Source organism: Myotis nattereri (genome assembly GCF_964212035.1).
Source record: "Myotis nattereri genome assembly, chromosome: 10".
NCBI lineage: Eukaryota > Metazoa > Chordata > Mammalia > Chiroptera > Vespertilionidae > Myotis > Myotis nattereri.
The window spans coordinates 1227616-1240969 of NC_138085.1; the positions used below are offsets into that span (position 1 = coordinate 1227616).

A 13354-nucleotide genomic window follows, 5' to 3' on the forward strand; every position below is an offset into this window, starting at 1 on the left:
TTAAAAATGCCCTGACCAGTTTGGCTCAGTGGATAGAGCGTCGATCTGCGGACTCAAGGGTCCCAGGTTCGATTCCGATCAAGGGCATGTACCTTGGTTGCGGGCACATACCCAGTGGGGAGTGTGCGGGAGGCGGCTGATCGATGTTTCTCTCTCGTCAGTGTTTCTAACTCTCTATCCCTCTCCCTTCCTCTCTGTAAAAATTCAATAAAATATATTTTTAAAAAAGACTTAAAAAAATAAAGAAAACCTCTGAGAAATTTTGCAATAAATGAACAAGTCTAAACAAAAGTTTCTCATGGAGAAAAGGGAACTCTTACAAACTGCTGGTGGGAACGCAGACTGGTGCAGCCACTGTGGAAAACACCATGCAGGTTCCTCAAAAAATTAAAAATGAACTGCCTTATGACTCAGCAATTCCATTTCTGGGTATATATTCCAAGAAACCCAAAACACTAATTTGCAAGAATATATGCATCCCATGTTCACTGCAGAATTATTTGCAATAGCCAAGATATGGAAGCAATCCAAATGCCCGTCAATAGATGAGTGGGTATAAAAGGTGTGGAACAGCCCGGCCAGTGTGGCTCAGTGGTTGAGCATCAGCCTATGAACCAGGAGGTTGTGGGCTTGATCCCCAGTGCTGGGCGTGCAGGAGGCAGCCGATCAATGATTCTCTCTCATCATTGTGTTTCTAACTGTCTCTGTCTCTCTCTCTCTGTCTCTCTGTCTCTCTCTCTCTCTGAAATCAATAAAAAAAATTTAATAAAAATAAAAAAATAAAAGGTGTGGGACAATGGAATATTACTCCCTGGCTGGTTGCTCAATGGTTAGAGAATCTGAGAGCAGGTCGCTGCCCTGGAAAGCAGCGGGGTGCGGGTGGGGCCGTGGCTGGGTGGGCACAGCCCGGGACCCTTGCAGCTGGCGCAGCGGTGCCAACCAGCCTGCGGGTCTATTTGCCCCGGACGCAGGCACAATGCGGAGAGAAGGCCCGGGTGGCGCTGTGGCAAGTGCTCCATCCCTTCCCAGAGCGCGCAGCCTCGGTGCGGTTGGAGCATCGGGACAGAAACAGCCTGAAAGACGCTTTAATAATCACACCAACAGCCAGTACCTCCCGCCGAGCGCCGCTAGCTAACTCCGCTTCCTGGGAGGCCCTGGCTTTGCCCCGCAGGTGCTGCTGGAAGCCGCGGGGCTGGGGCGCGGAAGCAGGTGAGGTGGCGGGACCGGGACCGGGAGCGCCTGGACGGGTGGCCGCGGGCCGGGCGGGCCACGTGCGGACGGACCAGCACAGCCCCCAGGCGGCGGTGGGGTGGAGGCTGGTTTGGGATGAGGTAACGGGCGAAGAGCACCCACTTTGGAGCCAAAACCTGTCCGCCCTCTGTGACCCTGTGCACCCCCCAGGGCCTGCGCCTCCCGCTGCGGGTGAGGCCTGGAAACGGTGCCGCCCGGGGCTGGCGCTGGTTTTCCTTCCTGGCACCTGTCTCTCTCCGCCCGCCTCCACCCAGCCTCCAGCCGCAGCGTGGCTCGGTGCCAGGGCGCGGTCGCCCGCTCCTGGGCAGGCGCAGCTGGAGTGTGAGCGCGCCGCGCACAGACGCTGACATTGCTGCTCCGTTCTTACGAGAGGCCGATGCCCGCAGTTCCTGCAAGAGTAGGCCTTCCTCCCCGCCTCCCCAGGCCGCCCGCACTGGCTTCCCTTGCAGCCTTGGCTTCCTCCAGAAGGTCGTCTGGTCTAATTAGCATATTATGCTTTTATTATTATTGATTAGTATAGATGTCACTGTGATCCAACGCTAATGGAAGAGGGAGTTTCAGATGGGATGGGGGCGGGGATGGGGGGGCCGACGGGTGGCTATTGAGCTGCTCAGTATGAGGACGGACAGAAAAACAACACGGAGAAACCGGCGCAGACTTCCCCCCAGCAGGGGCGCTGCGAGGAGAGAAGAAGGTGCTTCTAGAAAGAGCTTCTCTTCTCTCGCAAATACATGGCAGGGAGCCCCTCCCTCCTCCTGCCTGCGGAGGAGCAGTCTTTCCCTGGTGTCCCCCAGGCACTGCCCAGGCGGCCCCGGGGGCCTCAGATCTGGCTCCCCAGAGGAGCCATCAGTGTGCCAGAGCACGACCCCCATCGCGGGCTCCTGCATGCCCCACTGGGCACCCAGCCTGCCACCCGCAAGGGCCCTGATGGGGATGCAACCAGAGCCTTTCGGCACACAGGCCGATGCTCAATAGACTGAGCCACTTGACCAGGGCCAGCCATATGTTTTCTAAAACCCCCAAACTACTGAAAAATCCCCAAATAATGTGGATAAAATTTATGGAGAGGAAAAGGAAAAGGTTCCAACACACCACACCGGGAAACATCAGAAAACTCTGCTATAACGTCTCTCACACAAAGTTCCACTTGCTGGGGTGCTCACTATCTCCTCGTTAAAAATGTTTGTCAATCACAGCCGACACACGATATGATATGATTAGACACTTACGTAACTTAAGAGTGGTCACACTGGCCCCTCTGGGACTCATCTGACACCACACATATCTTACAATATTGTTGACAACATTCCCTGGGCTGTGCTTACATCCGTGACTGTTTTCACAGCTGGCATTGTACTTCTTAATCCCTTCACCGTACTCACCCAGCTTCCATCTGGCCACCATCAGAATGATCTCTGTTTCTATGAGTTTGTTTCTGTTCTGTTTGTTCATTTATTTTGGTTTCTAGATTCTACATATAAGTGAGATCATATTTGCTTTGACTGACTTATTTCATTTAACACAATACCACCTAGGTACATCCATGCTGTCACGAGTGGCAAGATTTCATTCTTTTTTATGTCTGGGTAATATTTTGTGATACATGTCCCACATCTTCTTTACCCATTTGCCTAGTGATGGACACTTAGGTTGCTTCCATGTTGGCTATCCTATATAATAAAAGCGTAATATGCAAATTAACCAGTCGCTATGGCACGCACTGACCACCAGGAGGCAGATGCTCAATGCAGGAGCTGTCCACTGGTGGTCAGTGCACTCCCACAGGGGGAGCACCACTCAGTCAGAAGCCGGGCTCACAGCTGGCAAGCCCAGCAGCAGTGGCAGGAGCCTCTCCCGCCTCTGCTGAAGGCAGCCAGTAAGGAGCGAGGGGTCCCGGACTGCGAGAGGCATGTCTGACTGCCGGCTTAGGCCCGATAGCGATACCTGGGGGGTATCGGTAAGCCGCAAGCAGACATCCCCCAAGGGGTCCCAGGCTGCAAGTGGGCACAGGCCAGGCTGAGGAACGCCCCCCCCCCCCCGCCAGTGCACGAATCTCATGCACTGGGCCTCCAGTTGTAAATTATGCTGCAATGAACATAGGGGTGCATTTATCTTTTTGAATTAGTGTTTTTGTTTTCTTTGGATAAATACCCAGAAGTGGAGTTGCTGGGTCACATGGTAGCTCTATTTTTAATTTTTTGAGGAATTTCCACACTATTTTCCATAGTGGCTGCACCAATTTACAATCTCATATCTCCTCTTGTCCAGACCTCCCTCCCTCTCTCCCCCGTCTTCTTGCACACTCCTTGCTGCCCCCTCCCCCGCCCAGGCCTCTCGGCATCTCTGCCCATCTGGACGCCCTTGCAAACCACACTCAGGAAAACCAGGTTCTCACCTCAGGCTGTAGCACAGGAAGGCAGAACAGGAGCAATCAATCGGGGGCTACTGTTTTCCTAGTCACAAGGTAAATTTATCTGAAATCGTTTTGACATTAAGCACGCTTGCTAAGACTTATTTTTCTCCTTTCTAGTAACAAAGTAGCAAGAAAGGAAGATCTGTCTGCTTAGGGAAATGAATTCACTCACTGTTTCTCTCCCATAAGGCCTCAGCCTTCAGATAACAATCAAAATGTCTAAAGTGAAATTAAGTTTGCCTTTGTTTGATGCTGAGTAGCTTAGTAAAGAAATACAGAGTCAAATTTTATGAGAGGTCCGGGATTGCGAGAGGGCAGTTCTCAGGTGACGCACCCCGGAATCAGGCTCCTTCCTCTCTGGTTCTGGGTGCATCACCCAAGAACTGCAGCTGCCAACTCACCACAGTTCGGCAGCTGCTGTGTAGAGCGTCTGCCCCGTGGTGGTCATTGTGTGTCATAGCCACCAGTCGGATGGTCGGACAGTTGCTTAGGCTTTTATAAATACTGGTATATAGATACTTTTTTAAAGCACCCTGTTTAATTTAAAATGCAACTAATAATGGTGGGTATTTTATATTTAGCAGCTCGAGTTGTTGAGAGACGATTCTCTCTGGTCCTTATGGAGCGGGCACTGGCTGCCTTTGTTTGGAGGTCCTGCTGGGACCCTGGGTGCCACGAGCAGCTGGGGGAGGAGGGGCCTAAGGGTGCTCCTCTCCGAGCGAGGTCAGCATGCCTGCTGCCCATCAGAAAGGGTGTGGGCTTACAGCCCCGTCCATCTCCTGCTATGTGGCCACTCGGGTGTGGTGTCCCTGGAAGCTGAGGCCCAGGCGGCAGGTGCTGGCTGCGCTGGTGCTGGGAGGATGCCCACCGCCACCCCTTCCTTACCAGGTGGCAGGCGCTGGCTGCCTCTAGTCTGCTGTTGGGAGTCTGTATAATATTCTTTATTTCAGTCAGTGTAGTAATTCCTAGTTGGTTCTTTATTACAACATCGAGGGTCTCATTAGATTTCTTATAGATCTCATTAAGTTTATCGGCAGTTTCTAGAAAATTATTGAAAGACCTTAAAAGTGTGGTTTTGAACTCTATATCCAGTAGTTTGCTTTCTTCCATTTCTGTCATTTGTGTCCTTTTTCTTTGTCTCTGCATTTTTTATGCTTTCCTGTGTTGATAAAGTGGTTTTCTGTGCTAAGTGTCCTCTAGGGCCCAGTGGTTCAGCCTCCCCAATTACCTGAGGAGGACACTCTTGGTGCACCCCCTTGTGGTCTTTGTGTACAGTCTTGTTGTAGTTAAGCCTTGATTGTTGTAGGTATCACTGGGAGGAATTGGCCTCCAGGCCAATTGGCTGTGAGAATCAGCTGTGTCTGCAGTGGGAGAACTTCTGTGCTGGAGACATCCTATGGGGCAAGACTTGCTTCAATGGGGCTTTGGTGCTCACTGAGTCTGCCCCCTGAGTGTGTCCTTTATGGTTCCACGGAGCTGCAAACTGGATGGTCCCACTCTGACCTCTGGGCTTCCTGGCTCCTGGATCTCTAGGGAGATGCTAATCTAGCCTTTGCCTGAGGCTATCCAGGAAAAGCCTCCCCTGCAGGGCTTGGGCGGGGCGGGTCCCAGGGGATCAACAGGGTGGGGCTAGCAGTTATGGCTGCTCTCAGTCTTGCCCTCAGAGGCTTTGCTTCTCAATGTCCCGGTAATTGCTGCAAGCCCCTCCGAGAGAAAGCTGCCCTCGAGTTCCGACCGATGCCAGACAGTCCCGCTTCTCCCATATGAGTCTGGGTCCCCACAGACTCGCCCGGAACTGGAGCTCAGAGCCTGAGACTCCCTCCTGATTGAAACAGACAACCACGCCCTCAGCCGCCAGCCCGCTCCGCACGCACCTCTGCACCGTAGTATTTTACTTCCTCACTGCACCTTCTCTGAGTCTCGGTATGCTTTTCTCTTTCCTTCTAGTTGTAGAATTTCCACTCAGCCAGCCTTCCTGTGGTTCTGGGTGATGTCCGTTCCGTCTTTTAGTTGTACTTTTGAAGTGATTATGTGAGGCAGCAATCTCCAGTGTTTACCTATGCGGCCACCTTGGTTTCTCCCTTATTTTTATTTTTAAAAATACGTTTTTATTGATTTAAGAGAGAGGAAGGGAGAGGGGAAAGAGAGAAACATCAATGAGAAACATCAATCAGCTGCCTCCAGCACACCTCCTACTGGGGATTGAGCCTGAGACCAGGGCAGGTGCCTTGACTGGGAATCGAACCGGTGGCCTCCTGGTGTATGGGACTATGCTCAACCCACTAAGCCACACTGGTAGGCCAGGTTTAGGCTTTTTAGAATAGGAAGCCTGGGGGGAGGAATGGAGCAGGGAGGAAAGAAACATATTCAGGGGGTTACAATTGTATTTGTATTTTTTATTTTATTAGCCTGACAGACATATAGGTGCTTATTATGGTAATGTGTATAATTATTTTGTTAAGGGAAAGCCATTAGAAATAGCCAAAATTAATTCAGAAAAATAATTTCATCTATTATAGATTTGTATTTGTTTCACCAGATCAAGGTTGGTGTTTATAATTATAATACTGTTAATTTCAGTTCTATTTTGTGTTTGCTTAATTTTAGAATAAAAGGACGTGAAATAATGGGTCCATCATTAGCTGAGAGACAGGGCCTCAAGCATTGGCTGGTGGTGTTTGAAGAGTTTCTACTGCCATCAAGTGGTAAGGACGGTACACTCTTTGGGTGTAGCCATACAGACAGCCTTGAAAATGCCCAGGTTTAAAAAAATACTGATATCTGGGCTCCACCCCTAGAGATTTTGACTAATTTGGGTGTGGTTTGGGCTCTGGAGTTTTTAGAAAGCTCCGTAAGTTATCTTAATGCAAAGCCAAGATTGAGAGCCACCAACCTAAAACAAATGAGAGAAACTCAACTTCTACAATGCTTCTAAAATGACAAATCATTTCTTTTTCCTTCATTCACACAGAAAATATTTATTGAGCCCATATATTATATGCCAGGCACTCTGCTATGTCCTAGAAGAGCAAAGTAATTAGACACTCAAGATCCATACGTCCCGCCCTGGCCGGTTTGGCTCAGTGGATAGAGCATCAGCCTGCAGACTGAAGGGTCCCAGGTTCGATTTCAGTCAAGGGCACACGCCCCGGTTGTGGGCTCGATCCCCAGTGGGGGATGTGCAGGAGGCAGCCAATCAATGATTCTCTCCCATCGTTGATGTTTCTATTTAGCTCTCTTCCTCTCCCTTCCTCCCTGAAATGAATAAAATATATATATATATTTTTAAAAGATCCATAGATCCCTATGGAATGTATATTCTATTAAAAGAAGAAAGACATGAATCAATAAATAAAAACCAAGACCCTGATCAGGCAATGAGTACTCTGCGGAGACTTCAAAGAGGGCGATGGTGGGAGCTGGGTGTGCGTGGCTACTTCCCTCCAGGTCAGAGAGACCCCCGGGAGAAGCTAAGGATGGAAAGACAAGAAGAGCAGCTCTTCCGATGGCGGGAACAGCAGGCACAAAGGTGGGTGCACAGTCTTGTTGTAGTTAAGCTTGCCCCTCCCCTCCCCCAGCACATGACCTAAAATACTAGGAATATGAGTCCGTTGGTTGGGCATCACCCCATGCCAGTTTGATTCCCAGTACCGGAGGCAGCCAGCCGAAGTTTAGCTCTGGCATCAATGCTTCTCTCCCCTTCTCCAAAATCAATTTTAAAAATTATTTGAAATAAGTAAAATGCTAGGAACATACTTTCACATGTCTTAAAATTGAGGTTTTTCCCATCAGATTCTTCTCAGGGATATCGTATTCAAGACTGTTTCTGTAGGTAAGTTAGGTCCGTGTTGATGAGAGTCATGGTGAAGAACTCTGAACAGCAATGCCATTTTAAGATGAAATGTAACGAAGACAGAACACTCAACTTTAATAAGCAGTTAACATGTATCTCGCACTTATGGTTTATTGCATAGCGGGCTGCCCCGGGTACTCCTCCCAGGAGACCCAGCCCAGGAGACCCCGCCTGGGAGACCCACCCAGAGACCCTGCACTTGGAGATCCTGCCCCGGAGAGACAGCAGCTGCAAGACCCTGTGGTCTCCCCCTGTGGCTGCAGCCGCTCACCCCTCCCGGCCAGGGTGTGGCGACAAGCCGGAGACTGCCAGCTGGGCACCGCTTGTTTATTTCAAAAAGTTATCACCAAAACCAGGGCCACAGGGCGGGGTGTGGAGGTGAGCGGAAAGGCCCAGAGCACTGGGCGCCTCTGGGGGTCGGGGAAGGGGTGGGGCAGGGAGCGCACCTGGGGGGCAGGGCAGGGGGCTGGGAGCGCCCCTGGGGGGCAGGGGGGGCGGGGTGGGGAGCGTGCCTGGGGGGCAGGGTGGGGAGCATGCCTGGGGGGGTAAGGCGGGGGGGGGGCAGGGAGCATGCCTGGGGGGCAGGGTGGGGGCGGGGCTTCCGGGGAAGAGGGTGGTTCAGAGGTTCTGCACCTGCTCCTGGCAGGTCTGCAAACCCAGAGGCTTCCGCGCCCAGGCAGGTGTGTGGGCGGGAGGAGCTGCGCATGCTCCAAGCCAGGCGCTTTCAAGCCAGGAGGTGGGCAGGGTTGGGGGGGTTGCTGCTCAGCACTGGCACCCATCGTGGGGCACCTTGGGTGCTGGTGGTCCCCTGCGTGGCAGGTTTGACTGACAACTTACAGGGGAGGCATGAGGAGGGGGGAGGAGGGGGTACTCCTTGGTTCTGCAGAGCTTCCCCATCTGCAAACCTTTACTGGACTGAGTCTGCGTGGTCCCAGCCCTGGTCAGTTGTGGTCCAGCATGAAGGGGTGGGGTTGGGGGCTGTGTGCGGGAGGGAGGGGGGCTGTGTGTGGGGTGGTGGTGCGGGGGAGTCTAGTTGATGATGCAGCTGGTCCAGCAGCAAGTCCAGGACCTTCTGGGCCACAGACCTGCTGTCTCCTCCCGATCTACGCGGGAAGCTGGGCCTCCCCAGATTCGGCTTCCAGGAGGGCTTTGACGTTGGGTTCCCCAGCAGATTTGGGGGTGGGAGAGGAGGGTGTTGAGGCCTTGGTTTCCACACCTCAGGTGAAGGCCACTGTCCTTCAGGACCCTCCTGCCAGGTGTTGACCATCCTTCCCCCACTTGTCTTTTCGGGTCTAAAGGCTGACCCAGCTCTGGACCAGCGGGGTGTGGCTTCTTCCTCAGGAGGCCCCCCAACTGGTCCCGGAGCTGGTGATTGGCATTGCAGGAGGGGACGAGCCCACAAAGCCTGAGATATCTACTAGCTGGCTCTCTAAGAAGAAGGTTGCTGACCCTGGTCTAGGCAGCAGTTCTCAAAGTGTGGTCCAAGGAACCTTGGCAAGGGTAGTTGAGATGCTTTCAGGACGTCAGTGTTGTTAAAATTATCTACACTAATAAAAGAGAAAGATGCAAATTGATGTACCTTCGCAATGCCCACCAGCCAATCAGGAGTGAGTATGCAAATTAACCCAACAAAGATGGCGAGTAGAAAGGTGGCTCTGGCTGGAGCAAAGGCGGTGCTGCCAGCCAGGGAAAGGAAGGCTCATTCTCGCACAAATCTTTGTGCATCGGGCTTCTACTCTTCATAATAACAGTAAGACACTAGTTCCTTTTCATTCCATTGACCTTTGCACCAATGGCACAGTGGCCATGCTGGGAATTGTAGTCCTGGAGCAGATGGCACAGTGGCCATGCTGGGAAGTGTAGTCCTGGAGCAGATGGCACAGTGGCCATGCTGGGAAGTGTAGTCCTGGAGCAGATGGCACAGTGCCATGCTGGGAAATGTAGTCCTGGAGCAGATGAAATTGTAGTCCTGGACTATAGATTAAGGCAGCAGCACAGTCACTCTAGCCATCTAGTCTCCAGTGCTGTGCACTCACATCAAAAAGTAATGGAGCCCGGCCGGCGTGGCTCAGTGGTTGAATGTCCACCTATGAACCAGAAGGTCACAGTTCAGTTCCCAGCCAGGGCACATGCCCGAGTTGTGGGCTCTAGCCTCAGTGTGGAGGGGGCAGCTTATCAATGATTCTCTCTCATCATTGATGCTTCTATCTCTCTACCCTTCTCCCTTCTCCTCTGAAATCAATAAAAATATTTTAAAAAGTAACGAAGGCCAGTTCCACTTAAGAAGTTTGATGAAGCAACAGACATTATTACTGTCACCAAATCTCACCCCATTGAGCACATGTGTGTTTTCTATTCTGTCTGTTGAAATGGGAAGGACACAAATCTCTCTACTGCCTCTGCTGTTGTCTCAAAGGAAAGCATTTTGGAGACTGGATTATGAGCCGAATTAGCATGTTTCCGTGGAGCAGCACTTTACCTGAAGGATCATCAGCAGACGAACCACAGTACAGCTGACAAATGTTTCTGGAAATGAACGATGTGAGCCCTGTTACTTCAAGGAAAACTACTAATGATACCTGTTGCAAATGATAAAATAGGGCATTCATGTGGAAATTAGAATTTGGAAAACTTGTATCTGCCTGTGAGCTTCGCAGCTTCTAAATGCTTAAAATACTTTGCTGATGAGAACAGTGATGATATAATAAATGTGATGTTTTATTTTGTATGAAATGTGTCAGCATTTAGAAGATCTAAATATTGCAGTGAATAGTATTTTCCAGATAACTAATGTATGGCAGTCCCCAAATCATCATGGTGAGGGATGCACGCAGTGGATATTAATGTAACAGACTATGGAAATTTATTGACGTGGCTTCAGATCTCACATCATAAAGGACCTTTAGCAAACTGAAACTTGTTAAATTTTGGTGTTGTACCAGAGAATAGCCACAGTTTTGTAAAAAGTTCATTATCTAATATCTAAGTAAAACTGGATTGTTTGCATATACATGAACCAAAGCAACATATTCCAACAGATTAAATACAGAAGCAGATATGAGAATTGAGTTCTTTTTCATTAAGCCAGGCATTAAAGGCACTTGTAAAAATGGAATGCCACTCTTCTCCTGAAATGTGTTTTGTTTGGGAATATATGGCCATTTTCATTGTTGTTGTTTTGTTTTTAAAGAATTCAAAGCCAAGCCCTAGCTGGTTTGGCTTAGTGGATAAGGCATTGACCTGCGGACTGAAGGGTCCTGGGTTCAATTCCAGGCAGGGGCACTTGCCCAGGTTGCAAGCTCAATCTGCAGTGGGGGAGTGCAGGAGGCAGCCAATCAGTGATTCTCTCTCATCATTGATGTTTTATCTTTCTCTCTCTCCCTTCCTCTCTAAAATCAATAAAAATATATTTTAAAACTTAAAAAAAAATAAAGAATTAAAAGCCAAGACTGATGGGCACTGGGGCTGTTTCCAGATCTTAGCTCTTGTAAATTGTGCTGCTACAAACATAGGGGTGCATACGTTCTTTCTGATTGGTGCTTCAGGTTTCTTAGGATATATTCCTAGAAGTGGGGTCATTGGGTTAAATGGCAGTTCCATTTTTAAATTTTTGATGAAACTCCATACTGTTTTCCATAATGGCGGCCCCAGTCTGCATTCCCACCAGCAGTGCAGGAGGGTTCCCTTTTCTCCACATCCTCGCCAGCACTTGTCGTTTGTTGATTTGTTGATGGTAGCCATCCTGACAGGTGTTGTTTGAATTTGCATCTCTTTGATGATCAGTGACATTGAACATGTTTTCATATGTCTCTTGGCCATCTGTATGTCCATTTTGGAAAGGTGTCTAGTTAGGTTTTTGCCCACTTTTTAAATTTGATTGTTTGTCTTCCTTTTGTTAAGTTGTATGAGTTCCTTATATGTTTTGAATATTAACCTTTATCAAATGTATCATTGGCAAATATGTTCTCCCATGCAGTGGGCTCTCTTGTCATTTTGCCGATGGTTTCTTCTGCTGTGAAGAAGCCCTTTATTTTGATATAGTCCCATTTGTTTATTTTCCTCTTAGTTCCCTTTGCCCTAGATGTATCTGTAAACATATTGCTATGAGAGATGTCTGAGATTTTGCTGCCTATGATTTCTTCTAGGATTTTTATGGTTTCACTACTTATATTTAAGTCTTTTAGCCATTTTGAGTTTATTCTTTTGTATGATGTAAGTTGTTGGTCTATTTTCATTTTTTTTGCATGTATTTGTCCAATTTTCCCAGTACCATTTATTGAAGAGACTGTCTCTGCCCCAATGTATGCTCTTGCCTCCTGTGTCAGATATTGAGTGTAATGGCCTGGGTTGGTTTCTGTTCTGTTCCATTGTCTACATGCCTGTTCTTGTGCCAGTCCCAGACTGTTTTGAATATGGTGGCTTTGTAGTACAACTTGAAATCTGGTATTGTGATTTCTCCAACTTTGTTCTTTTTTCTCAAGATTGCTACAACTATTTGGGTCTTTTTCCTGTTCCATATAAATTTTTGGAGTATTTCTTCCAGATTTGTGAAATATGCTTTTTGTATTTTAATAGGAATTGCATTGACTTTGTAGATTGCCTTGGGTAGTATGGACATTTTAATGAGGTTAATTCTACCAATCCATGAACATGGTATATTCTTCCACTTGTTTACATCTTTTTCTATCTTTTTTCAACATCCTTTAGTTTTCCGAGTACAAGTCTTTTACCTCCTTGGTTAAGTTTATTCCTAATTATCTTAATTTTCTTGTTGCAATGGTAAATTGCATTATTTGTGTAGTTTCTCTTCTGAGAATTCCTATATAATAAAAGGCTAATATGCAAATAGACTGAACGGTGGAACAACCGAACAACTGGTCGCTATGATGTGCACTGAGCACCAGGGGGCGTGCATGGAACATGGCAGTGTTGGCAGCAGGCGGCAGACTGCAGAACCTGGCGGTCGTTGGCTGCGGTGGGACGGTGGAGCAGGTGAGCAGGGGTGCAGACCAACATGGGGCACCAGTCACTGTCATCGGGGCGAGCCTCTGGAAGTTACAAAAAATTCTTTGCTTCTGCGTGCTGCAGTCCTGCCCAGTGCTTGCACCTGCTTCTGGCGTCTGCCCTGATCACCCCTGAGGGTTTCTCCACCTCCCCCTACTCCTGAGGGGTGATCCAGGCCAGCAGCTGCCTCTCTCACCCGCTGCTGGTGACAGCTCTGCTCGCACCTGCTACCAGCAATGGAGCCACCACTGGCACCCACTGTCGGCACTGGAGCCGCTGCTTGAATCTGCTGCTGGTGCCCAGCGCCAGTCCGATCACTTGGCATCATCAGCAGTGTGAGCGGCAGCTGCCAGCCCCAATCACCCCTGAGGGCTTTACCACCTCCCCCTGCTCGTGAGGGGTGATCAGGGAAGCAGCTACCACTCACACCCACTCATGGCACCGGCCCCACTCACACCCACTGCTGCCACCAGCCCCAATCACTCTGTGCTATCAGCGGATGCTAGCATGCCGGCGCTGTCAGCCCGTGGGAACAGCAGCAGCATGAGCAGGGCTGCTGGCAGACAGGGGACCGGGGGCCACAGCAGGAGGAGCCAGGTGGGGGCCCAGAGGATGGGCCAAGACCAAACCCTGTGCCCACAGCAGCCTCGCGGCCCTAAAGCAGGAATAGGGTAAGAGAAACAGGACAACAAAAGGGGAAAGGTGAGGAAGAGGGTTTTAGCATAGAGGTAAAATCGAGGTAGAGAAAAATGATGCTAAAGGAATGATGAAAATAGAATGGAGAACACTAATCCCAAAATAAAATAAAGAGAAAATAAAATGACAGTTTAAAA

At 49.4% G+C, this 13354-nt stretch overlaps 1 long non-coding RNA gene across 1 annotated transcript; it reads left to right on the plus strand.

The window, feature by feature from the left end:
• Positions 1–6269: 6269 nt before the first annotated feature.
• On the plus strand, positions 6270–10622 carry LOC308526523. Its single transcript, XR_013996555.1, has 3 exons — positions 6270–6369; positions 7112–7193; positions 9934–10622. It is a non-coding gene; the product is annotated as an uncharacterized lncRNA (long non-coding RNA).
• Positions 10623–13354: the final 2732 nt, after the last annotated feature.